The sequence below is a fragment of the Bufo bufo genome, chromosome 7 (genome assembly GCF_905171765.1).
Source record: "Bufo bufo chromosome 7, aBufBuf1.1, whole genome shotgun sequence".
In the NCBI taxonomy this organism is placed as follows: Eukaryota; Metazoa; Chordata; class Amphibia; order Anura; family Bufonidae; genus Bufo; species Bufo bufo.
In genome coordinates, this window is record NC_053395.1 from 155735525 (window position 1) to 155762496 (window position 26972).

Here is a 26972-nt window from a genome sequence, read left to right on the forward strand (position 1 = left end):
AGAAAGGTGGCTATATTGGTCACTGATTTGTTTTTGTTTTGTTTTTGAATGTCAGAAATGTATATTTGTGAATGTTGAGATGTTATATTGGTTTCACTGGTAAAAATAAATAATTGAAATGGGTATATATTTGTTTTTTGTTAAGTTGCGTAATAATTATGCACAGTAATAGTCACCTGCACACACAGATATCCCCCTAAAATAGCTAAAACTAAAAACAAACTAAAAACTACTTCCAAAAATATTCAGCTTTGATATTAATGAGTTTTTTGGGTTCATTGAGAACATGGTTCTTGTTCAATAATAAAATGAATCCTCAAAAATACAACTTGCCTAATAATTCTGCACTCCCTGTATAGCCAGAAAAATTAAACATGAGTTTTTTTTTCTAAAAATGTTTTTATTGTGTAAAACGTAAAAATAAAATAAAAAACTAGACATATTTGGTATCGTTGCGTCCGTAATGACAGACTCTATAAAAATATCACATTATCTCCCCCATCAAGGGAACAGTGTAAAAAACAAAATAATACAAACAGTTTTTTTTGTGACCACCTCCCAAAAATGAGATCAAAACCAACCAGAAAGCCAAAATGGTGCCAATAAAAACTACAGCTTGTCTCGCACAAAATAAGCCCCCACGCAGCTCATTCAACAAAAAATAAAAAAAGTTATTGCTCTTAAAAACCATGACTGAAAATTCCATGTTAGAAAATCCAGATGCTGATCCTTCTCTTCTGAGCCCTGGCGTATCTCCAAATAACAGTTTACGACCACAATTGGGGTGTTACTGTATTCAGGAGAAAGTGGGTAGCAAATTGTTTGGGGGGGGGGGGATATTCTCCTGTTATCTTTTATGAAAAAGAACGTTTGGGCCTAAAACACCAGTTTCTTGTAAATAAAAAAATTAAATTTTTCATTTTCACACCCAATTATAAAAAATTCTATGAAACAGCTGTTGAGCGAAGTGCTTGCTACACCCCTTTGTATTCCTTGGGTGGTGTAGTTTACAAAATGTGGTCACTTTTGGGGGGTTTTCCCTGTGGGGTTACTTCAGGGCCTCTTCAAATGCAACATGGTGCTCAAAGACCATTCCAGCAAAATCTGCCCTCCAAAAACCATATGGCGCTCCTTGCCTTCTGTGCCCTGTTGTGGACGTATACCAAACAGCAGTATACGGCCACATATGGGGTGTTTCTGCAAACTGCAGAATCAAGGTAATAAATATTGAGGTTTGTTTTGTTGTTAACCCTTGATGTGTTCCAGGAAAAAATTGATCAAAATGGAAAATCTGCAAAAAAAATGTGACATTTTGAAATTTCACCTTTATTTTTGGTTTAATTCCTGTGGAATACCTAAAGGGTTAACGACATTTCTAAAACCAGTTTTGAATAGTTTGAGGGGTGTCATTTCTAAAATGGGGTCATTTATGGGTTGGATCTATTATGTAAGCCCCATAAAAAGTGACTTCAGAACTGAACTGGTCCTTAAAAAAGTTGACTTTGGAATTTTTCTTAAAAATTTCAAAAATTGCGGGGAGAAAATTTGAAAAAAGGGAAACTTGTTTCTATTATAGAACCGAAAAAGGAGAAGAGGCCTCCCTACAATACCATAAATAAGGGCAACCAGAACCAATCATGTAAACCTAAAAATGTTGCTAGAAAAACAACCATAGAATGCCCAATAAAAATATAAATATTTTATTAAATCATCAATTGATCAAAAATTATTTAAAGACATTTTCACAGAATTACTGTGAAGAAAAATCAGCAAAACAACCTGGATACAGTAGTCCCCCCTGTCGGTGCCTCAAAAGCCCGCCAAATAGATGACATACATGTCCATGCAATATGCAGTGAGGTGATTCACAAGCAGCAAATATCAGGTTAATACCTGCTACAAGTGACTGTGATATTCACCTCGCTGCACAGCCCAGTAGAGAGTAGTGTGTACTGATAAGGCCCTAAATGGTAATACTCTAGAGCACATAATCACATACCATCCGTTAAATAATTTCAAATGAATATGCCCCTAAACAACAGGTCATGGATAGCAGACTACAAAATAACAAGCTATTACACAGAAGTACCCACTGGGAACGTGAACATACCCATAGACATGATGAAGGGCTGAGACACCGAACACAGGGCAGGCAAGAACCCCGACGCGCGTTTCGCCTCAGCTTCGTCAGGGGGGACTACTGTATCCAGGTTGTTTTGCTGATTTTTCTCCACAGTAATTCTGTGAAAATGTCTTTAAATAATTTTTGATCAATTGATGATTTAATAAAATATTTATATTTTTATTGGGCATTCTATGGTTGTTTTTCTAGCAACATTTTTAGGTTTACTTGTTTGTATTATGTCTGATATGGCACCTTAATGTAAACATGGTTGGAATGATATCATTGTATATTGAGTGTCAATATTGCCTCTGTATGATGCATATTAATGTTTCCCGAAATAAAAGTGTTTTTAAAAAAAAAAAAAATTTCAAAAATTGCTTCTAAAATTCTAAACCTTCTAACGTCCTAGAAAAATAAAATTATATTACTAAAATGATACCAACATAAAGTAGACATATGGGGAATGTTAATTAATATTTTATGAGGCATCACTGTCTTAAAAGCAAAGAGATTCAAATTTAGAAAACAGTGAATTATTTCAAATTTTCGTTAACTTTTGGATTTTTTTTTAAATAAAGGTAAAACATATTGACTAAAATTTACCATTAACATTAAAGGGAACCTGTCATCAGCTTTATGCTGACCTCACTGAGGGCAGCATAAAGTAGTGACAGAAATGCTGATGTCAGCGGTGTGTCACTCATGAGCTAAAAGTAAGGGGTTGCCGAGAACCAGCATCATAATCATTGCAGCCCAGGCCTGGAAAAGAGTCAAATCTACTTGAGAAGAGTCATGGTTACTGATAATCTCCTGCTCTCTCCCCCATCTGCTGATGATTGGCAGTTCTCTCCTAGAGAGAAAGGGAGAAAACTAGGTAGAAGAAAGACTGTCAGTCATCAGCAGGTGGGCAGGAGAGCAGGAATTCATGAATAACCAGGACTCTTCTCAGGTGGCCGAGACTCTTTTCCAGGCCCAGTCTGCAATGATTGTGATGCTGGTTCTTGACAACCACTTACTTTTAACTTTTAATTGACAGACCGCTGAAATCAACTCACCCGTGTCTACTGTATTCTGACGTTAGTATAGGCAGCATAAAGTTGATGACAGGTTCCCTTTAAGTACAATATGTCACGAGAAAACAATCTCTGGATTGGATAAGTAAAGGTGTTCCAAAGTTATTACCACATAAAGTGACACATGTCAGATTTGCAAAATTAGGCCTGGTCAGGAAGTGGTTAAAGGGCTTCTGTCAGCCCACTAAACCGTTTTTTTTGTTTAATAATAATCCCTACACTGCGATCTCTGCATACATAAGTAAAATAATAATTTTCGTTCAGTAGAATTTGATAAAACGCTATTTTTATAATATGTAAATTACCTGGCTCCTCAATGCGCCTGTGCCGGGTGTAGATGTGACGTCATCGGCGCAGGCGCATTGAGGATGGAGCGGCCGAGTGAGTGGCCGCCTCTCAGTGTGCCTGCGCAGATTGAAGATAGGTACGGCTGCGGCGCAGGCGCCAGATATTGAATGAAAACAGGCAGGGCCAGCAGAGAACGATTCCGTTCCCTGGCCCTGTCAATCACAATGCGGAGGGGGCGTCATTAGGGTCGGAGGATGCGGCTGCTACCAGCAAGTAGCCGCCCTACTTGCTGGTAGCAAGGTAATTTACATATTATAAAAATAGCGTTTTATCAAATTCTACTGAACGAAAATTATTATTTTACTTATGTATGCAGAGATCACAGTGTAGGGATTATTATTAAACAAAAAAAAAAAAAACGGTTTAGTGGGCTGACAGAAGCCCTTTAATGTATTTCAAAGTTAGTGTCTGATGAATATAGAATGAGTTCAAACAAAATAACAAAAATTAAAGGGGTTTTCCAGGATTACTATGGTTTAACAGCTATACTCATGTAGTTCAGGGGTGCACCTAGCCTTTTTACTGCCTGAGGCAAAAATCGAAACAGCACCCCCCTCCCCACATGCACCAAATTCTCCCCAAAACATACAGGATAATTCAGCCCCACATACCTCTTACATCCAGTGACGTCTCCTCTGATGTAGACGGTCTTTATCCTCATCTTCTCCTTTCAGACCAGACCGCCATGATGATTTCTTTCAGCCATTTCTCATCTCTGCAAAGTTTGACAAACACAAATCCTAGTTTCCTACTTTTCCATCATCCTCCCACCTTCTGAACACCTCATCCTGCCACCCCCAATATTGTGCCCACTGTGCTCCCTAAGGGCTCTTTCACACTTGCGTTGTCTGGATCCGTCGTGTACTCCATTTGCCGGAGGTGCCCGCCGGATCCGTAACACCGCAAGTGAACTAAAAGCATTTGAAGACGGATCCGTCTTCAAAATGCGTTCAGTGTTACTATGGCTTCCAGGACGCTATTAAAGTCCTGGTTGCCATAGTAGTAGTGGGGAGCGGGGGAGCAGTATACTTACCGTCCGTGCGGCTCCCGGGGCGCTCCAGAATGACGTCAGAGCGCCCCATGCGCATGGATGACGTGATCCATGCGATCACGTCATCCATGCGCGTGGGGCGCCCTGACGTCACTCTGGAGCGCCCCGGGAGCCGCACGGACGGTAAGTATACTGCTCCCCCGCTCCCCACTACACTTTACTATGGCAAACAGGACTTTAGCGTCCTGGCAGCCATGGTAACCATTCAGAAAAAGCTAAACGTCAGATCCGGTAATGCGCCGAAACGACGTTTAGCTTAAGGCCGGATCCGGATCAATGCCTTTCAATGGGCATTAATTCCGGATCCGGCCTTGCGGCAAGTGTTCAGGATTTTTGGCCGGAGCAAAAAGCGCAGCATGCTGTGGTATTTTCTCCGGCCAAAAAACGTTCCGGTCCGGAACTGAAGATATCCTGATGCATCCTGAACGGATTTATCTCCATTCAGAATGCATTGGGATAATCCTGATCAGGATTTTTCCGGCATAGAGCCCCGACGACGGAACTCTATGCCGGAAGACAGGAACGCAAGTGTGAAAGAGCCATAACACAAAGGAGCTGCACGGACATGGTCATGTGACCACATCCCAGAACAGAAAATAGGAGCAATAAAGGTAAAAGAAATATATAAAAAATGAGGCTGCCATCATAAATTAGTATTTTAAAGGATGTTGATGCAAACCTGAAAACCCCTTCCCAAAATATGCTATACGTGTACAGCGCATGTCGGCTCTTTGAGATGGTGGGTGTTTAAAGATGGCGATAGCTGCCAGGTGCCTGCTGTGTTACACAGCTGTGATCCACCATTGCAACTTGTTGGAAATGATTATAACTATACCTTATATTAGTGAGGGCATTGTCTTGACATGTTTTCAACCAGTTGATGCTAAAAGGTGGGGTTTTAGTTCAGCACCCTGGACCAGAGGCATAGTATGGAGCTTCTCAGTTAAGCCAAGGGTCCGCAACCACCAGGACTCCGGCTGTTCTGACCCCAAATCCTCCTTTTACTTCAATGGGAGTTACAAGAACAGTGTGCATACTGGGAGTTGTAGTTTTACAGCAGCTGAAGTGCTGCTGATCGCCGCAAACTCTGTACTAGGGAACATAACCCTAACGTGCCTAAAGCTGCCCATACACCAGATACAAGTTGGCTGGAATGGCCGACTTTGGCCAGACTCCTGTATTCGGGCACGCTGGCACATTTTAGCCTTCGTCCGGGCAATTCTGGTCGATCATTTCCCTTAGTGCTCAAGGACTAGTTTTGACTCCCTGATCGGCTAGTTTAGTCTGGCGTGTTGCTGGTGGGATTGTTGTGATCCCGCAGGCTTAGCTCAAGTCTATGGCCAGTGTCCTGCTATGCTCAGGCACCAGCTCTTGCGCCCCCTGGAGGTCTACCACTACCTTGCACCACATTTTGGTGTCCCAGCTCAGTTAAGAGCTGGAATTACTACTAATGGCCACCAGAAAGCCATATAACAGGAAATCAATGGAACTCGCGCAAGCGCCAGCCCCGCGCACAATGCTCCCAGCCGCTGGGAATCTCATAATCTAATAAACCCTTTTCTCTTTGTCCAAATGAAGGACAAAAGCCTTACAAATAGAATTAATTACAGCCTCCAAAGAAAGAAAAGACATTATCTTCTTCTGTTAGCAAAAGCCAAATCCCCTGATGCCTATAATATAGGCTGTAACTTGCCAGAGGGTGACAGCTGCTCTTCTTCACCCCCCCCCCAATGACAAAGCCCGTTACTAACATGACACCTTCTGAGCTTCAAAAATCCTGTCTGCGCAGACGCACTGTGAGGGTGGGCGGGATTATCCGACGTGAGCGTTCTCTTCACGTAAACTATTGCCGAGGGGCACGCGCGGTGGGCGTGGCGAAGGCCTGAGGTGTTCTGCGCCGTGATTGGCTTGCGGTGTGCGCGCGTTGTTGGCGGGAGGAGAATAGCGGAGCGCTGTGTGAGAGTGCGCAGCACCGGGCATACCACCGAGCTCCGGCTGACGGGGAAGGTGCACCTGACTGACACTAGCGGCGAAGCGTGAGGGACACAGACGCCGCCTTACAGACTACTGGTTAACTGTTTCCCAGACCATTGGCATCCAGGGGAGGACCCTTCTAGCACCCCACCGGAGCGCATCTCTGCAGCCCACCGGCCTTTTCAGTGATTCTCTCCGCAGGGACCGTGAAGGTGAGAACCGGGGGGAGTCCTGGACAGTGCCATTCCACGGTCACGGGGGAGGGGGGATGTTGCTGCATGTGCCGCTATGTAGATCCATTCATTGTATGGGGGCAGGTGATCCAGGCTGGGCATTTATAGAGACGGCTCCTGACGGCCATCACTGCCCTGTCCCCTCCATTGTGGACATCATGGACCTGGTGTGACTGTTATCCGTCATTGTGATCCTGTACCGATCATAATATGTCCGTACAGAGCCCTGGTGGTGGGCTTCTGACAGATGGAGCAGGTTTTATTGCCCAGATCTGTGAGCTGTTATCGATATGTCCGATCAGGATGTTCAGAGGCATTGGGTAGCTGATTGGATTTGGAATAGTCAGATGTGGGGGAGGGGGGGCGAGGAGTCATCATCTCCTTCACGGGGGCACGGGGGGCGCCCCCCCAGATACCAGGCAGATGTTAGCCATGGAGGTCCTCAGGTTGGCAGGTATTTGGGTTTAGTGGAGCACGTTGAGGATTTCTCGGCGGATGCTCAGGCATCAGCAGATTACATTGTGTCTCATCCCCAGGATAGCAGGCTGATGACGGAGAAATTAGGATAGGGTACCCCTGTCACCAGCTGTACTTTATGGCCACCGTCCTTGTATTGGCTGACACGTATCAATACAATGGGAGACGTAAAGTAAGTGTACAGGTCGTGTGGGGGTCTGACCCCTCACTATGGGCGACTGCTTCCATAGGTTTCGCTTTTATTTATTTTCCCTGAGCCTCTTCCCCTTGGTTAGGTTTCTCTTTGTACTTGCTTTGACCCTATGATTGTTAAAGGGGATTTCTAGATTTAAAAAAAAAAGTGTAAGAAAACTATATGGCTAAAATAACTAGTAATGCACCCCCCTGTTTGATGCCCCCTGCTGGTCTACGGTTACACCCCTGCCATGATGATGTTTCATCCAGACGCGTGATCAGCGCTGCAGCCGTCAGTTGTCTTGGCAGCAGAAAATGGTGGACTATGGAGCCATTGGTGCCAGAGCTTTGAGAGGCGAGAGTCAATTTTGGTAAACCCTTTAAACACCGCAACAGCGAGAAGTTTCCTTTCATTTCTGGTAAGTTCTCAGATCTGTGGAAAGGATCCACAACAGCCATCCCCCTCAGATGTAATTAGTATTGGCGAATGGCTGCGTCCGTAGAATTCTTCTCCTTTAGGACTTTTCCTAGTTTGATGTCCTTTTAGGTTTAGCCAAAAGACCGTATTTTGTATCCGTGTCCGATCCGTGTTTTTGGCAGGTTGCACAATGACTCATTCGTTTTTATGGGTTCACAAAAAAGAGCACAGCATGTGGATGTCATCTGTGTCCATACTGAAAATTATAGCTCGTGTCCTGTTCTTGTCTGTATTATGGACACGAATAGCCATTTCTAGTGATGGGAACGAGAAAATTGCAGATTGCACACGTACTTTGCTGATCGCATTGCGGATACGGTCATGTGCATGAGGCTTTATGATTTATTTTTTTTTCACATGTGAACTGTGATACTTTCAATTTAGCGGTACTCTTCCTCTACCCGTCTCCTCGTTGTCGGCATCTAGCGGTACTCCTCCTCTACCCGTCTGCTCGTTGTCGGCATCTAGCGGTACTCCTCCTCTACCTGTCTGCTCGTTGTCGGCATCTAGCGGTACTCCTCCTCTACCCGTCTGCTCGTTGTCGGCATCTAGCGGTACTCCTCCTCTACCCGTCTCCTCGTTGTCGGCATCTAGCGGTACTCCTCCTCTACCCGTCTCCTCGTTGTCGGCATCTAGCGGTACTCCTCCTCTACCCGTCTCCTCGTTGTCGGCATCTAGCGGTACTCCTCCTCTACCCGTCTCCTCGTTGTCGGCATCTAGCGGTACTCCTCCTCTACCCGTCTCCTCGTTGTCGGCATCTAGCGGTACTCCTCCTCTACCCGTCTCCTCGTTGTCGGCATCTAGCGGTACTCCTCCTCTACCCGTCTCCTCGTTGTCGGCATCTAGCGGTACTCCTCCTCTACCCGTCTCCTCGTTGTCGGCATCTAGCGGTACTCCTCCTCTACCCGTCTCCTCGTTGTCGGCATCTAGCGGTACTCCTCCTCTACCCGTCTCCTCGTTGTCGGCATCTAGCGGTACTCCTCCTCTACCCGTCTCCTCGTTGTCGGCATCTAGCGGTACTCCTCCTCTACCCGTCTCCTCGTTGTCGGCATCTAGCGGTACTCCTCCTCTACCCGTCTCCTCGTTGTCGGCATCTAGCGGTACTCCTCCTCTACCCGTCTCCTCGTTGTCGGCATCTAGCGGTACTCCTCCTCTACCCGTCTCCTCGTTGTCGGCATCTAGCGGTACTCCTCCTCTACCCGTCTCCTCATTGTCTATCATGGTGCTTTTTGCAGGGATTGAATTAGGTCGAGCCTGGTTTATGGGCCTGCTTGACCATCTGCCTTATTTTTTTTCTCTTCTTTCTTGTTGCCTGTATGGAGGTGGTGCACTGACTGATCTACAGACAAGTACCAGCAGTTGGTTGTATAGGGGATGTCTCCATTGTAAATTTGGACACGACTTTGTCCATACAACTGTGAAGTTTGTGCGGATAGCACATGGACCCGTTCATTTTTATGGCTCTGCTTCTGCAAATTATAGAACTTGTCCTATTCTTGTCTGTTTTGCGAACAAGAATATGCCTTTTTAGTGAGGGGATTGAGAAGATTGCGGCATGCACCCGGCCGGTATCCGTATTTTACAGATCTGCGGTTTGTGTTCCGCAAAATGGATATGTTCGGGTGCACAAAGCCTTCTAAAAATGGACAGACCTTGTACAGAGGCTGCGCGCACAGTATCCGAGGACTTATTCTCCGTGTTTCCTGTGCTTTTAGACTTCACACGGAGTTTAGATATTGAGCTTTGGACTTTGGAGGATGACGTTTTCTATACAGATGGAGAGTATATAGCATTGCTGTAGTCTACAAGGTACCTTGAAAATCTTCTGTGTCGGGAAGGTCCTGGATTTCTATGTCCATAGCACATCTGTGTGAAATTGTAAAACGAAATAGGGTTTCTCTCCGTAACAAAAGCTGTAAAGTTAGTAAATCTGGCATTAATGAATTACCAGATTTAGCCTGACATGTAGATTTGCTCTGCATACAGAGAGCCTGCTGCAGCATTCCTGCCCCCTCCCCCACGCATTGATCCTGTCATTAAAAAGCTGATCACAGCATCCCCTGGCACCATGCTAACATGGACGGCCATACCTCACATTGTAATGCTGGTGTCCAACAGAGATAATAAAATGGGCCTCTCACAAGGCTCAGTCGTTGCCTCCTTCGTTGTGCCTTGTAGCAGATAAATACTTTCTTGGAGATTTGATGTGTTGCTGTTTGTAATGCCTTGCGCGCCCCTCAGGTGGGAGGATGAAGAACTGCTTGTGTATCCTGGCCGTCCACATTCAAGAGCTACCCCTCCCGTCTTCCCCATATACATATATGCCTGACTCGGAAAACCACTGGTGGCGGAGAACAAAAGGATTGGGGGAAAGGATTCATTCCCCCCCCCCCATCTCCGCCAACATCATCTGTTGGGGCAGCGTTGGAAGCTCCCCACACACGTGAGTGTGTCATACAAAAGTGTAAGGTGTATGACCAGCCTAAGGGTCTTTACACACGGGATTTTGGCACCAGCATTTTTTTACCATTAAAAAAAAAAAGCCAAGTTTGTATCGGCCTATTACACAAGCCAAATGCAAAGACAATAGGGAGGAATGATCACTCGCGCAGTCATTCCTCCCACAGTTCCCTCATTATCGGTAGACCATCTCTGATTACACAGGGAGATGTGCTGACCATTATCTTACATCTCTCATGCTGATAAATTATGCAAATCAGCTGATAAACGAGTGATTGTTTATGGGCTGATCAGCGGCTGATTATACCGGCTCGGATCTCATGTAGTGAAATTATTTTTTTTTGTTAAGTTCCTGCAGCATGGCCCATGTGACAGAAGATTTATGCTTACCCACTGCTCCGCTGTTTACATCCGGCTGGCTGTGGGCATAGTCACATGCACCTCTCCAGCCAACGACTGGCTTCAGCAGTGATGTGGGCACAAGCAGCATGTCGCCACTGAAGCCAGTCATTGACTGGAGCGGTGAATGTGACCATGTCCATGCACTGCCAGTTGTAAACAGTGCAGGGGCCATAAGATGGGGGCAGCGTGGAGCAGGAAAGTAGGAATCTTCTGTTTCAGGGGCCATGCTACAGGAACTTGTTAAAAACATTTTTACCAGAAAAAACATTTAAGTGGCAACATTTCCTTTCACTTTGCCTTCTGTTCATAAGACGGCGGTCACTGGTTACTATCCCCTCCCCAGTTACAGGCGCCATAACGAGTTAGGCTACTTTCACACTGGCGTTTTGGCTTTCCGTTTGTGAGATCCGTTCAGGGCTCTCACAAGCGGTCCAAAACGGATCAGTTTTGCCCTAATGCATTCTGAATGGAAAAGGATCCGCTCAGAATGCATCAGTTCAGTCTCCATTCCGCTTTGGAGTCGGACACCAAAAAGGCTGCTTGCAGCATTTTGGTGTCCGTCTGACGAAACTGAGCCAAACGGATCCATTCTGACACTCAATGTAAGACAATGGGGATGGATCAGTTTTCTATGACACAATCTGGCCCAATAGAAAACGGATCTGTCCTTCATTGACTTTCAGTGGTGTTCAAGACGGATCTGTCTCGGGTATGTTACAGATAATACAAACTGATCCGTTGTGAACAGATGCATGCGGTTTTATTATCTGAACGGATCCATCCATGATGAATCCGCACAAAACGCGAGTGTGAAAGTAGCCTTAGCCCTTTCCCTTACTAGCATGGAGAGTGCCTAATGGTTAACCCTTTAATGACCAGCCACTTTTTTTTAATGTAATTTAGCGCATGTGGTAGTTCAAACGGTTGAAACTTTTTTTTGTTTGTTGGACTACTATAATTTGTTTACGTGACACATAGGGCTTTATAATATATATTTTTTCAAACTATAGCTCCTTATTCTTTAAATATACACAGTTTCATCTGTCCGAAGAATACTGTTCCAGTACTGGGCTGGTGCTTTTTTGCAAAGTCTCTAATCTGGCCTTTTTTATTTTTTTTGAGACAGACCTTGTGGTGAACGCTCTGCTTGCTGTCATGAGGTCTTCTCTTTATGGTTGCCTTAGATACTTACTTCTGGAGAGTGTTCTTCACTTGGGTGGATGTTGTGAAGGGGTTTTTCTTCACCATGTAAAGGATTCTGCGATTATCCACCATTGTTGTCTTCCATGGACGTCCAGACCTTTTTTTCCAACAGAAAAACGCCTGTAAAAGCTTGAGTAAATGCGTCCTTGGCTTATTTTTCATCAGAAGCTCTGTCAGAGCAAGTTTAGATTAGAACATGTAAAAGTCTTTCAAATTACAACTAGTAAAGTAGTCGCCTCATACTTGGAAGCGGAGAGTCAGCTCATGGAGAGAACTGTGAGAAACACCTCCCTCCCCATGCTGAAGACCTCCAGGCAGGAGGGATGTAGATGAAAGCTCTTAGGCCCCTTTCACACGGGCGAGTATTCCGGGCGGATGCGATGTGTGAGTTGAACGCATTGCACCCGCACTGAATACCGACCCATTCATTTCTATGGGGCTGTTCACATGAGCGGTGATTTTCACGCATCACTTGTGCGTTGCGTGAAAATCGCAGCATGCTCTATATTCTGCGTTTTTCACGCAACGCAGGCCCCATAGAAATGAATGGGGTTGCGTGAAAATCGCAAGCAAGTGCGGATGCGGTGTGATTTTCACGCACGGTTGCTAGGAGACGATCGGGATGGAGAACCGATCATTATTATTTTCCCTTATAACATGGTTATAAGGGAAAATAATAGCATTCTGAATACAGAATGCATAGTAAAATAGCACTGGAGGGGTTAATTTTTTTTTTTTTTTTAACTATCCTTAATCCACTTGCTCGCGCAGCCCTGCATCTCCTTCGCTGAACAGGACCTGTGGTGACGTCACATGATCCGTCACATGGAGTGACATCACCACAGGTCCTGTTCAGCAAAGGAGACAGAAGGAGATGCCGGGCTGCGCGATCAAGTGGGCTAAGGTGAGTTAAATTTTTTTATTTATTTTTTTAACCCCTCCAGTGCTATTTTACTATGCATTCTGTATTCAGAATGTATTATTTTCCCTTATAACATGGTTATAAGGGAAAATAATAGCAATCTACACAAGCCCGAACTTCTGTGAAGAAGTTTGGGTTTGGGTACCAAACATGCGTGATTTTTCTCACGCGAGTGCAAAACGCATTACAAGGTTTTGCACTCGCGCGGAAAAATCGCGGGTGTTCCCGTAACGCACCCGCACATTTTCCCGCAACGCCTGTCTGAAAGAGGCCTAAGGGCTGATTCACACGACAAGCAAGGTTCGAGGAACACAGTCCTTGTGTGTCGGCCACCTCTCCCGGTCCTACCGTGGATCCGCTGACCTGAACTGACTACATCATAGTGTTTTGTATGATGGAGCCAGCTCCTGTCACATATACATTTTAGTACAATAGAACTGCAATAAGAACTGTATCATAAAGCACTGATGCGTCAGGGCAGACAGTCAGTGCTAGAGATGCGGCTGACATGGGCCTTGTTTCCCGGACAGAGTACAGTCATTTAAATCGGGCCTTATACTACCTGGTGCATCCACTTATGGCTTATTGGGCAAAAGAAAACACAAAAATCTGCACCTCAAACTAAATGTGCGATCCCAACATTAGGAGTTCCTTTTCGAGAAACTGATTTTATGGGAAACCCTGTGCTATATGTAGATACTGTGATTGCAGTATTTTAAAGAGGTTCTCTTTAATACTAAAGATCTGACCCTAGGATAGGTCATTAGTATGTGATCGTTGGGGACCCGACTTCCAGCACCGCCGATGATCAGCTGTGGTGCTCTGGTGAGCGCTGCTGCCCCATTGCAATTAACCAAGCCCAGTGCCACCCGTTGTATAGTGGCTGCGCTTGCTATTGCAGCTCAGTCCTATTCATTTGCATAAGACTGAGCTGTGCCTAGGCCGCGGCGCTCGTCTATTCAAACAGCTGATGCACACGGGTGCCAGGAGTTGGACCCCCACCCGTCAGATACTGTTGGCCTATTCTGACACTTGGACCATCCCTTAAAGATTGAAATTGGAACTAAATAGCATTGCTGTATCTGGCACTTTCTATATTTATGGTTGCATCATTCATTTAGGTGGTACAATGACCAGCACTGCAAGCGGGGAACCTGCTGAAATATTCATGCCCCGGTTCAGGGGGTTTGTTGGGCTTCATTTGGTCGTCGTAATTTCTGTTTAAATACCACGTAGATTATTTTCTAGCATGAGCGCTTTGCACACTTGTCAGTCTGTGAATCACTTTCCAATTTTGGTACTGTATTTGCTTTTCGTTAACGTCCCACATTACCCAGTTTGACTGGAGTCCAAGCCCTTAGGTGCGGCTTATAGAAACTATTGCCAGAATAGATGTGTATGGTGCAGGCTCTCACAAGTTCAGCTTTCCCCTTGTTTTTAGTGGAGAATATCCTGGTGTGTAGAAAGAATGCCAGCCTACGGGCTTTGTTCTTTGTGGTCATGAAGTGACCTTTATTTTCCTGCAGTATAGCAATCTGTCACTTTTAGCCTGTATACCCATTGCTGTATTAGTTGTAAGACCACAAAGCTCAGCCCCCTCGGTCACTCCCAGACCAAAAATGGACCATATTAGCTGCTGATTAACCTGTTGTTATCTGCAGGATTTCTACGAAGTTTTATAATATGTAAATTAGGTCTCTACCAGCAAGTAGGGCGGCTACTTGCTGGTAGCTGCTGCAGAAAACCGCCCCCTCGTCGTGTTGATTGACAGGGCCAGCCGGGATCTCCTCCTCCGGCCGGCCCTGTCGGCATTTCAAAAATCGCGCGCCTGTGTTCATTCGGCGCAGGCGCTCTGAGGTGAGGAGGCTAGTCTCCTCAGAACTCCCTCAGTGCGCCTGCGCCGATGACATCACCGAAATAGAAGACGTCATCGGCGCAGGCGCACTAAGGGAGTTCTGAGAAGACGAGCCTCCTCATCTCAGAGCGCCTGCGCCGAATGAACACAGGCGCGCGATTTTTGAAATGCCGACAGGGCCGGCCGGAGGAGGAGATCCCGGCTGGCCCTGTCAATCAACACGACGAGGGGGCGGTTTTCTGCAGCAGCTACCAGCAAGTAGCCGCCCTACTTGCTGGTAGAGACCTAATTTACATATTATAAAACTTCGTTTTTGGAAGAAACTGCTGAATCAAAGTAACACCATTATATTTTCATAGATCGCAATATAACTAATTTAACTAGCCCAAAAAAAAAATAATCACTTTAGTGTGGTGACAGAAGCCCTTTAACCACCTCAGCCCCCAGTGCTTAAACACCCTGAAAGACCAGGCCACTTTTTACACTTCTGACCTACACTACTTTCACCGTTTATTGCTCGGTCATGCAACTTACCACCCAAATGAATTTTACCTCCTTTTCTTCTCACTAATAGAGCTTTCATTTGGTGGTATTTCATTGCTGCTGACATTTTTACTTTTTTTGTTATTAATCGAAATTTAACGATTTTTTTGCAAAAAAATGACATTTTTCACTTTCAGTTGTAAAATTTTGCAAAAAAAACGAGATCCATATAGAAATTTTGCTCTAAATTTATAGTTCTACATGTCTTTGATAAAAAAAAAATGTTTGGGTAAAAAAAAAATGGTTTGGGTAAAAGTTATAGCGTTTACAAACTATGGTACAAAAATGTGAATTTCCGCTTTTTGAAGCCGCTCTGACTTTCTGAGCACCTGTCATGTTTCCTGAGGTTCTACAATGGCCAGACAGTACAAACACCCCACAAATGACCCCATTTCTGAAAGTACACACCCTAAGGTATTCGCTGATGGGCATAGTGAGTTCATAGAACTTTTTATTTTTTGTCACAAGTTAGCGGAAAATGATGATTTTTTTTTTTTTTTTTTTTTTTTTCTTACAAAGTCTCATATTCCACTAACTTGTGACAAAAAATAAAAAGTTCTATGAACTCACTATGCCCATCAGCGAATACCTTGGGGTCTCTTCTTTCCAAAATGGGGTCACTTGTGGGGTAGTTATACTGCCCTGGCATTCTAGGGGCCCAAATGTGTGGTAAGGAGTTTGAAATCAAATTCAGTAAAAAATGACCTGTGAAATCCGAAAGGTGCTCTTTGGAATATGGGCCCCTTTGCCCACCTAGGCTGCAAAAAAGTGTCACACATCTGGTATCTCCGTACTCAGGAGAAGGTGGGGAATGTGTTTTGGGGTGTCATTTTACATATACCCATGCTGGGTGAGAGAAATATCTTGGCAAAAGACAACTTTTCCCATTTTTTTATACAAAGTTGTCATTTGACCAAGATATTTATCTCACCCAGTATGGGTATATGTAAAAAGACACCCCAAAACACATTCCTCAACTTCTCCTGAGTACGGGGATACCAGATGTGTGACGCTTTTTTGCAGCCTAGGTGGGCAAAGGGGCCCATATTCCAAAGAGCACCTTTCGGATTTCACTCCTCATTTTTTCCTGAATTTGATTTCAAACTCCTTACCACACATTTGGGCCCCTAGAATACCAGGGCAGTATAACTACCCCACAAGTGACCCCATTTTGGAAAGAAGACACCCCAAGGTATTCCGTGAGGGGCATGGCGAGTTCCTAGAATTTTTTATTTTTTGTCACAAGTTAGTGGAAAATGATGATTTTTTTTTTTTTTTTTTTTTTTTCATACAAAGTCTCATATTCCACAAACTTGTGACAAAAAATAAAAACTTCCATGAACTCACTATGCCCATCAGCGAATACCTTGGGGTCTCTTCTTTCCAAAATGGGGTCACTTGTGGGGTAGTTATACTGCCCTGGCATTCTAGGGGCCCAAATGTGTGGTAAGTAGGTAAATGACCTGTGAAATCCGAAAGGTGCTCTTTGGAATGTGGGCCCCTTTGCCCCCCTAGGCTGCAAAAAAGTGTCACACATCTGGTATCTCCGTACTCAGGAGAAGTTGAGGAATGTGTTTTGGGGTGTCTTTTTACATATACCCATGCTGGGTGAGATAAATATCTTGGTCAAATGCCAACTTTGTATAAAAAAATGGGAAAAGTTGTCTTTTGCCAAGATATTTCTCTCACCCAGCATGGGTATATGTAAAATGACACCCCAAAACACATTCCCCAACTTCTCCCGATTACGGAGATACCAGATGTGTGACACTTTTTTGCAGCCTAGGTGGGCAAAGGGGCCCATATTCAAAAGAGCACCTTTCGGATTTCAAAGGTCATTTTTTACAGAATTTGATTTCAAACTCCTTACCACACATTTGGGCCCCTAGAATGCCAGGGCAGTATAACTACCCCACAAGTGACCCCATTTTGGAAAGAAGAGACCCCAAGGTATTCGCTGATGGGCATAGTGAGTTCATGGAACTTTTTATTTTTTGTCACAAGTTAGTGGAATATGAGACTTTGTATGAAAAAAAAAAAAAAAAAAAAAAAATAAGCATTTTCCACTAACTTGTGACAAAAAATAAAAAATTCTAGGAACTCGCCATGCCCCTCACGGAATACCTTGGGGTCTCTTCTTTCCAAAATGGGGTCACTTGTGGGGTAGTTATACTGCCCTGGCATTTTCCAGGGGCCCTAATGTGTGGTAAGTAGGTAAATGACCTGTGAAATCCTAAAGGTGCTCTTTGGAATATGGGCCCCTTTGCCCACCTAGGCTGCAAAAAAGTGTCACACATGTGGTATCGCCGTATTCAGGAGAAGTTGGGGAATGTGTTTTGGGGTGTCATTTTACATATACCCATGCTGGGTGAGAGAAATATCTTGGCAAAAGACAACTTTTCCCATTTTTTTATACAAAGTTGGCATTTGACCAAGATATTTCTCTCACCCAGCATGGGTATATGTAAAATGACACCCCAAAACACATTCCCCAACGTCTCCTGAATACGGAGATACCACATGTGTGACACTTTTTTGCAGCCTAGGTGGGCAAAGGTGCCCAAATTCCTTTTAGGAGGGCATTTTTAGACATTTGGATACCAGACTTCTTCTCACGCTTTGGGGCCCCTAGAATGCCAGGGCAGTATAAATACCCCACATGTGACCCCATTTTGGAAAGAAGACACCCCAAGGTATTCAATGAGGGGCATGGCGAGTTCATAGAAATTTTTTTTTTTTGGCACAAGTTAGCGGAAATTGATATTTTTTATTTTTTTCTCACAAAGTCTCCCGTTCCGCTAACTTGGGACAAAAATTTCAATCTTTCATGGACTCAATATGCCCCTCACGGAATACCTGGGGGTGTCTTCTTTCCGAAATGGGGTCACATGTGGGGTATTTATACTGCCCTGGCATTCTAGGGGCCCTAAAGCGTGAGAAGAAGTCTGGAATATAAATGTCTAAAAAATTTTACGCATTTGGATTCCGTGAGGGGTATGGTGAGTTCATGTGAGATTTTATTTTTTGACACAAGTTAGTGGAATATGAGACTTTGTAAGAAAAAAAAAAAAAAAATTCCGCTAACTTGGGCCAAAAAAATATCTGAATGGAGCCTTACAGAGGGGTGATCAATGACAGGGGGGTTGATCAATGACAGGGGGGTTGATCAATGACAGGGGGGTGATCAATGACAGGGGGGTGATCAATGACAGGGGGGTGATCAGGGAGTCTATATGGGGTGATAACCACAGTCATTGATCACGCCCGTGTAAGGCTTCATTCAGACGTCCGGATGCGTTTTGCGGATCCGATCCATCTATCAGTGCATCCGTAAAAATCATGCGGACATCTGAATGGAGCTTTACAGGGGGGTAATCAATGACAGGGGGGTAATCAATGACAGGGGGGTGATCAGGGAGTCTATATGGGGTGATCACCACAGTCATTGATCACGCCCCTGTAAGGCTTCATTCAGACGTCCGGATGCGTTTTGCGGATCCGATCCATCTATCAGTGCATCCGTAAAAATCATGCGGACGTCTGAATGGAGCTTTACAGGGGGGTAATCAATGACAGGGGGGTGATCAGGGAGTCTATATGGGGTGATCACCACAGTCATTGATCACGCCCCTGTAAGGCTTCATTCAGACGTCCGGATGCGTTTTGCGGATCCGATCCATCTATCAGTGCATCCGTAAAAATCATGCGGACGTCTGAATGGAGCTTTACAGGGGGGTAATCAATGACAGGGGGGTAATCAATGACAGGGGGGTGATCAGGGAGTCTATATGGGGTGATCACCACAGTCATTGATCATGCCCCTGTAAGGCTTCATTCAGACGTCCGGATGCGTTTTGCGGATCCGATCCATCTATCAGTGCATCCGTAAAAATCATGCGGACATCTGAATGGAGCTTTACAGGGGGGTAATCAATGACAGGGGGGTGATCACCACAGTCATTGATCATGCCCCTGTAAGGCTTCATTCAGACGACCGGATGCGTTTTGCGGATCCGATCCATGTATCAGTGCATCCGTAAAAATCATGCGGACATCTGAATGGAGCTTTACAGGGGGGTGATCAGGGAGTCTATATGGGGTGATCACCACAGTCATTGATCATGCCCCTGTAAGGCTTCATTCAGACGTCCGGATGCGTTTTGCGGATCCGATCCATCTATCAGTGGATCCGTAAAAATCATGCGGACGTCTGAATGGAGCTTTACAGGGGGGTAATCAATGACAGGGGGGTAATCAATGACAGGGGGGTGATCAGGGAGTCTATATGGGGTGATCACCACAGTCATTGATCACGCCCCTGTAAGGCTTCATTCAGACGTCCGGATGCGTTTTGCGGATCCGATCCATCTATCAGTGGATCCGTAAAAATCATGCGGACGTCTGAATGGAGCTTTACAGGGGGTTGATCAATGACAGGGGGGTGATCAGGGAGTCTATATGGGGTGATCAGGGGTGATTAGGGGTGATCAGGGGCTAATAAGGGGTTAATAAGTGACGGGGGGGGGGGTGTAGTGTAGTGTAGTGGTGCTTGGTGCTACTTTACTGAGCTACCTGTGTCCTCTGGTGGTCGATCCAAACAAAGGGGACCACCAGAGGACCAGGTAGCAGGTATATTAGACGCTGTTATCAAAACAGCATCTAATATACCTGTTAGGGGTTAAAAAAAACACATCTCCAGCCTGCCAGCGAACGATCGCCGCTGGCAGGCTGGAGATCAACTCTCTTACCTTCCGTTCCTGTGAGCGCGCGCGCCTGTGTGCGCGCGTTCACAGGAAATCTCGCGTCTCGCGAGATGACGCGTATATGCGTGACTGTGCGCAGGGCTGCCACCTCCGGAACGCGATCCTGCGTTAGGCGGTCCGGAGGTGGTTAAAGGGGTTTTCAGGGTTCAGAGCTGAACCCGGACATACCTCCATTTTCACCTAGGCAGCCCCCCTGACTTGAGCATCGGAGCAGTTCATGTTCCGATGCTCTCCTTTGCCCTGCGCTAAATTGCGCAGGGCAAAGGCATTTTTTTGGAGATACGGTGACGTACCAGGGCTCTCCATGGGGCTGCCAGGAATCCCAGTGACGTCACCGGCACTGATAGGCGGGATTTAGCGCTGCCCTATCCAGTAAAACGAGCCACAAAAAAATGTTCACTTTTGTGGGGCCACAAAAGATGTGCACAGCACTCAATGTGCTGTCCGCATCTGTTGCTCCTTTCCGTGGCCCTGCCAAAAAATAAAAAATAGAACGTCCATTTTGCGGACAAGAATAGGCATTTCTATTAAGGGTCCACCGAAATTCCGGCGGCCGAAAATATTGGCCGAAAATGGGCCTAATCCATTTCGGCCGATATTGGTACATATCGGCAGAAAATATGGGGTTTGGGATTTGTCACCCACCAAGTAGCTCACCATCCGCGCTGTGAGAAGACCGCACACTGCCGCCGCGTAGCCTTCAAACCGGAAGTGCCGTGAGAGAAGTGGGGCACTGCTACACTGCTGTAAGATCGCCTGCGGTAAGTAATTATATTTGTTAATAAAATTAATTACATAGATTCAGTAAGAATCCCCAATCCTGTGGGAAGCCATCCACCTAGATATATATTAAAATGATGATTGCCCTGATGTACAGGAGGCTAATTGTGTCTTAGCCTCCAGGAAGATAAAGCTGACTGTCACTGTACTGTAACAATTTTCGCGCCCATCCGACATTTTGTTTCTAAAAATAGTGCCATGAGTCTGACTAGCACTCAGACTCAAATGTAAATAAATATAATTAATAAAGTATTATATTATTATTATTATAATTAATTATATGTAGGGTGACACCAGAGTGATTCCTACCTAGAGCATTTTGATACAAAACAGCTGGAGATTTACCTTGCTGAACTACCCATCGCCAGAAGCGACAATCCCCTTGACTACTGGCGCATGAACAAAGATCGCCTTCCATTGCTTGCACGGATTGCACGCAGATATTTATCTGCCCCAAGCACCAGCACAGAGAGCGAGAGACTATTCGGTGCAGCATCTCATGTTCTTGATGAGAAGCGGAACAGTCTCTCGTGCGAGAAAGCTGAGCAACTTTTGTTCTTGAAAAGAAACCTGCCACTTTTACTTAAATAGAAAGCAGTCCAAGTTGTGTGTAGTTATTTTATTTACATTTAAAAAAAATTGTGTAGCCCAGCAAAAATTTGTTCTTGACCTGAGGCTACGTCTGTTTACAGTTTGAGGTTGGTTTTACAACTGTTTCTTGCACTGTTGTTTTGTACAATCACTTGTACATGTTGTTTTGTACAATCACTTGTGTATGAGGAAGCACCATGTTATATAATATGTGGCTTAGTTAATAATCTCATTACATGGCAGTTTCGGTCAAGGGCATCCTGAATTTTCATTTCGGTGCACCCCTAATTTCTATAATGGGTGGGACGTTCAGTTCCCCAAATCGAGGAACACACATGGCCGGCATCTGTGTTTTGCATATCCGCAATCTGCATGTAGCCTAATATAGCTTTACAGCTCCAAATCCCTCACAGACCGTTTCTCTCACCCCTGCAGTCCCATTCACATGAATACAGCCTTGTACACAAGCTATGAAAGGGGTAGTACAGGCAGTATGTAGCGATGACCTATCTGACATCTGGCACCCCCACCAATCGGCTGTTTGAAGAGGAGGCGGCACTCCATGTGAGCACTGCTTCCTCTTGATTACACTGCGCGTTATAGCCTCTAGAGCTGTGGCGAGTACTTGTATTACACTGCACTTCCGAGCCGACTGGCAGTGTAATGAAGAGGAAGTAGTCCTCGCATGGAGCTCTGGCTCCTTTTCAAACGGCTGATTGGCTGGGGTATTGGACCCCCACAGATCAGAGATTGATGACCTATCCAGAAAATGGGCTATCACTATATACTGCCTGCACAACTCCTTTAATCTAAGATGCATATGCTGCTTTCACACTTGAGTTGTTCATTCCGGTATTGAAATCCAGCAGAGGATCTAAATAATGGAATTAAACAGATCTATTTTATTTTGTGCATCAGTTCCATTAAGATGTGATTGTGTGAAATCAAAACAGGGGAAAAAAAGCTGATTCGTCACTAAGTACATTGAAAGTCAGTGGGTGACGGATCTGTTTTTTTTTAAGCTCCTAAAAAAAAAAAACCTCATCCGTCACCTTTTTGATTTACATTGTTTTCAGTGACGGATGTGTCCCCCCCCCCCCCCCCCAAGGTTTTATGACTGGACATAAAACCTCAGCTTGCAGCGGTGCTGTGTCCGGTCTAGGGCTGCAACGATTATTCAAAGTTAGCGATAATATTCGATAACGGGATTAGTTGTCGACGAATCCAGTTATCGAATAATCGGGCCGATTCGTTGCTATGCGGGTCCTTAACCGGCAGTAACTTTTACATGAACTTTAAATCAGCGCATCTTTATTACCTTACAATGAAGCTCTGGTAAAGGGCAGAGCGGGCAGCTGCATAACGTCACTTACTCACGTGACCCGTCTGCTTCATTCATAAAGTGGGTGGAGCAGGCGCATCACGTGAGTAAGTGACGTTACGCCGCCGCCCGCTCTGCCTGTTACCGTAGCTTCGTTGTATTTGTAAGGTAATGGAGATCATAGATCTGATTTAAAGTTCAAGTAAAAGTTACTGCCTGTTAAGGAATAGTCTACTGCTGTGAGCGGCGGGGCCGGGGCTGTTATGGGGAGGGGGATCTGTGGATGGCACTGTTATGGGGAGTGGCATCGGATCCACAGATCCCCCTCCCCTCCCCCTGATTTAATAGATGAAATTATCGACAACTAATCGTTTATTCAAATAATCATTAGCTGCAGCCCTAGTTCGGTCACAAAATGGAATGCTGAAAGAACGGAAGACATCCTGATGCATCCTGAACGGATCTCTACAGGATCTGCTTGTAATCATATCAATATGTCCACACATTTCTCATGTGTTTACCCATCCAGCAACGGTTTGACTGTGTCTCCGGATTTTTTTTTCCTGGATTCGTTAGACTGATCCAGTGATATACCGGATCAGTCTCATCCGATATCATCTGGATTAATGGATCCGATATCTAAACTTTTCCAAAGATCAAAAGCCCGGCTCATGCGCAGACCGGAAAACCAGATCTGTCGATGCCGAATTTTCCAGAACACTTGGTACCAGATCCAGCATTAATACATCTCTATGGAAATTAATGCCGGATTCGGCAAGTGCGCTTTTGTTCCTGGATTTGGGCCAGAAAAAATACCGCTGCATGCTCAGATCAAATACCATACAAGGAACGGAAGACATCCTGATGCATACTGGATGGATTGCTTTCCATTCAGAATGCATTAGGACACAACTGATGCGTTTTTTTTCCGGTATTGAGACCCTTTACCGGTTTTCAATACAGGAAAAGAGTAACGCTAGTGTGAAAGTACCCTTAATGAGTAAAATAGGGGGAACTAAGTATACAGAAAAAAGAAGGAAGAAAAAGAAAGATGTTGCTGAGGGAAGCTCAATACACAAGTTATAGGAGATCAAGCGATGTTATTGGGTTCATTCAGGATCCAATATTTGTCCTAGGGTTCCTAGATCTCTGATAATTTATCCATGTCATTGAGTCGTTATATATTCCATGGAATGAACATCGTTAGGATGTTTCTGAAAGTCCAGTGTAGATGGAAGGGCAATGAGAGTAAAGCCGATTGAGCAAGCGACTGTCAGCAAGGTAGTGTTCCCTCTTGACAGTCGCCTGCTCACTACCAGAGGAGACCGCTGCTGTTACATGCAGTAATCTCCTCCATAGCGTCAGGAGGAGTGACCGCCATTGCTCGTCCCCATACTGTCTACTGATTTGCTGGCGTCAGATTGTAGTTAGACAGCGCAATCTGCCGCCAGCAAACAATGATTTTTAAAAATCACAATTGCTCAATGAACGAGCATGTTTGCTCGTTCATCGGGCAATCGGCGGCAGTATTAGGCTCCATTCACACGTCCGCAAAATGGGTCCGCATCCTTTCCACAATTTTGCGGAATGGGTGCGGACCCATTCATTCTCTGGGGACGGAATGGATGCGGACAGCACACAGTGTGCTGTCTGCAGCCGCAATTGCGGAGCGCGGCCCAGATTTTGGGTCCGCAGCTCCGCAAAAAGATAGAGAAACATAGAATGTGTCGGCAGATAAGAACCATTTGGCCCATCTAGTCTGCCCAATATACTGAATACTATGGATAGCCCCCGGCCCTATCTTATATGAAGGATGGCCTTATGCCTATCCCATGCATGCTTAAACTCCTTCACTGTATTTGCAGCTACCACTTCTGCAGGAAGGCTATTCCATGCATCCACTACTCTCTCAGTAAAGTAATACTTCCTTATATTACTTTTAAACCTTTGCCCCTCTAATTTAAAACTGTGTCCTCTTGTGGTAGTTTTTCTTCTCTTAAATATGCTCTCTTCCTTTACCGAGTTGATTCCCTTTATGTATTTAAAAGTTTCTATCATATCCCCTCTGTCTCTTCTTTCTTCCAAGCTATACATATTAAGGTCCTTTAACCTTTCCTGGTAAGTTTTATCCTGCAATCCATGTACTAGTTTAGTAGCTCTTCTCTGAACTCTCTCTAGAGTATCTATATCCTTCTGGAGATATGGCCTCCAGTACTGCGCACAATACTCCAAGTGAGGTCTCACCAGTGTTCTGTACAGCGGCATAAGCACTTCACTCTTTCTACTGCTTATACCTCTCCCTATACATCCAAGCATTCCGCTGGCATTTCGTGCTGCCCTATTACATTGTCTTCCCACCTTTAAGTCTTCTGAAATAATTACTCCTAAATCCCTTTCCTCAGATACTGAGGTCAGGACTGTGTCAAATATTCTATATTCTGCCCTTGGGTTTTTACGCCCCAGGTGCATTATCTTGCACTTATCCACATTAAATTTCAGTTGCCAGAGTTCTGACCATTCTTCTAGTTTTCCTAAATCCTTTTCCATTTGGCGTTTCCCTCCAGGAACATCAACCCTGTTACCTATCTTTGTGTCATCAGCAAAAAGACAAACCTTACCATCGAGGCCTTTTGCAATATCACTTATGAAGATATTAAACAAAATCGGTCCCAGTACAGATCCCTGTGGAACCCCACTGGTAACATGACCTTGTTTTGAATGTTCTCTATTGACTACCACCCTCTGTCTGTCACTCAGCCACTGCCTAATCCACTCAACAATATGGGAGTCCATGCTCAATGACTGCAGTTTATTGATAAGTCTTCTATGTGGGACAGTGTCAAAAGCCTTACTAAAATCTAGATATGCGATGTCTACTGCACCTCCACCGTCTATTATTTTATTCACCCAGTCAAAAAAATCTATAAGATTTGTTTGACATGATCTCCCTGAAGTAAACCCATGTTGTTTTTCATCTTGCAATCCATGGGATTTTAGATGTTCCACAATCCTATCCTTTAATAGGGTTTCCATTAATTTGCCTACTATTGATGTCAGACTCACTGGTCTATAGTTGCTCGATTCCTCCCTACTACCTTTCTTGTGAATGGGCACGACATTAGCCAATTTCCAATCTTCCGGGACGACTCCTGTTACTAATGATTGGTTAAATAAATCTGTTAACGGTTTTGCCAGCTCACCACTAAGCTCTTTTAATAATTTTGGGTGTATCTCATCAGGCCCCTGTGACTTATTTGTCTTCACCTTAGACAGCAAACTTAGAACATCTTCCTCTGTAAAGATACATGCATCAAACGATTTAATAGTCATTCTTTCTAGTGGAGGTCCTTCTCCTTTTTCTTTTGTAAAAACTGAACAGAAGTATTCATTAAGGCAGTCGGCTAGCCCTTTATTCTCTTCTACATACCTTCCGTCCTTTGTTTTTAATTTAGTTATTCCTTGTTTTAATTTCCTTTTTTCATTTATATATCTGAAGAATGTCTTATCCCCTTTTTTCATAGACTGAGCTAGTTTTTCTTCTGCCTGCGCTTTAGAAGTTCTTATAACTTGCTTGGCCTCTCTCTGCCTAATCTTGTAGATTTCCTTATCTTCATTGCTCTGGGTTTTTTTATAATTACAAAATGCTAGCTTTTTATTTTTAATGATTTGGGCCACTTCTGCTGAGTACCACAGTGGTCTCCTCCTTTTTTTGTTTTTACTGACAAGTCTAATGCAATTTTCTGTTGCCTTCAATAATGCACCTTTTAAGTAGTCCCATTTCTCCTGGACTCCATATAATAGAGCATGTCCTATTCTTGTCCGCAGCTTGCAGACAAGAATAGGCATTTCAATGGGGGTGCCGGGCTGGTGTGTTGCGGACCCGCAAAACACCATGGACGTGTGAATGTAGCCTTACACTGCAAGATGTTCGCTGACCAACGTACATATGAACTCTTGTTAGCGATCATCTATCGAAAAATCGGCAGGTGTAAATACAGCCTTAAAGGATAGAGCAGCCTGATACATGACTTCAGAGGGGGAAACAATCCTTAAAAATAGCAGAGACCAGTCCTTTTGCAATACTGAAAAAAGGATATCTTTTATCCGACACCAGAAGGGGGAACTGGTAGGGCATAACCCGAAAAATGTCAAATAACTGTGAAGGAGCTGTTGTGTTTTGGGCTCCCCTAATGTTTTTT

General features: G+C 44.6%; 1 protein-coding gene across 3 annotated transcripts in view; it reads left to right on the top strand.

Annotated features, from left to right (window-relative positions):
* The first annotated feature begins 6515 nt into the window (after nucleotides 1–6515).
* The window catches only part of ADARB1 (adenosine deaminase RNA specific B1), a 113722-nt gene continuing 93265 nt past the window's right edge, over nucleotides 6516–26972 (top strand). For all 3 annotated transcript variants that reach the window (XM_040439246.1, XM_040439247.1, XM_040439245.1), the window contains exon 1: nucleotides 6516–6783. The gene's annotated coding sequence lies outside the window, so the exon portion shown is untranslated. The remainder of the gene's footprint in view (nucleotides 6784–26972) is intronic.